Here is a 1,163-nt window from a genome sequence, read left to right on the forward strand (position 1 = left end):
AGTCTGCAGTTAAACTCCCAACAATGGTCAGTAGAAGCTGTGAATGGAAGTCCAAGAATCTAGCAGTTGCTCAGTCCCACACAGCAAGCAGGCAAAGGAGAGAGAGAGAGCCTTCCTTCTTCCAGTGTCCTTATATAGTCTCCAGCAGACGGTGTAGCCCAGATTAAAGGTGTGTGCCACTACACCTTTAATCCCAGATGACCTTGAACTCAGAGATCTCCCTGTCTTAATCTTCTGGAATCCATAGCCACTATGCTTCAAGATCTCCATACCAAGATCCAGGTCTTGCCCCTGGCACTGGGCTGTTGGTCATCTCAGGCTCACCTTTTTCTCAGAGAATGGTAGGCTACTTAATCATTCAGATGCTGTCAGAACACTGGACTTATACATAGCCTCTCTCCTTTCTGTCACCTACTGACACACATGCGACACAGCAGCCACATCTGCAACATCTCTAGGAGCAGGGAATTAATTTCTATTTATTTTCATTTTTCTGTTTATTTGTTTATTTGTATATTTATTTGACATCTTATTGCAATCCTCCTTCCTCCTCTCCTTAGAGTCCCACCCTCACAAATCCCTTCCCCCATCTTCCTCTCCCATTCTCCTCAGAGAAATACCATTTCCACTTATGCTCTTACTGCCTTCTATCAGCCACAAAATAACTTTTCTGGCTTCTCTGAATTCCAACAGTCTATGAGGCCCCCTTGTCCCTAACCACCTTGATATAGTCATAATGCTATCAACTGCATAGAAGGCTCACTAGTATGCTCTCATGTATGTGCTGTGGCTGCATTTGGTTGATTCTGTCCTACGACTTATTTGTAAGATCCTAACAATGAAAGCTGGAAACTTTCGGGAGATGAAATGAAATGATAAATGTAAAAGACAAAATATAAGGTCTGAAAATCTGTGAAAGGCAGCCTTTAATAATGGACAGGCATTACCACTAAACAGTCTGCAAATGACACACTTTTTTTCCTCATTAAGAAAAACACTCCTATGGAGCAGAATGTTTTTAGTTGAAATACACAAGCCTCTAGAATATGAATTTTGGAGATAAGGATAAAATAAAGGTAAGCATGCAGGTATTTTGTGAAATAGGTCAGTTCTTAGGATGGTTGCATGAGCACCATGGGCTGTTGTTCTGTAACTGTGGTACA

The 1,163-nt window shown here is 41.7% G+C and overlaps 1 non-coding gene across 1 annotated transcript; it reads right to left on the reverse strand.

Moving 5' to 3' along the window:
• Nucleotides 1–337: 337 nt before the first annotated feature.
• On the reverse strand, nucleotides 338–465 carry LOC115029475 (small nucleolar RNA SNORA17). Its single transcript, XR_003835050.1, has one exon. It is a non-coding gene; the product is annotated as a small nucleolar RNA SNORA17 (small nucleolar RNA).
• Between the last annotated feature and the right edge of the window lie 698 nt (nucleotides 466–1,163).

The sequence above is a fragment of the Mus caroli genome, unplaced genomic scaffold (genome assembly GCF_978045245.1).
Source record: "Mus caroli unplaced genomic scaffold, Mus_caroli_1 scaffold_16, whole genome shotgun sequence".
In the NCBI taxonomy this organism is placed as follows: Eukaryota; Metazoa; Chordata; class Mammalia; order Rodentia; family Muridae; genus Mus; species Mus caroli.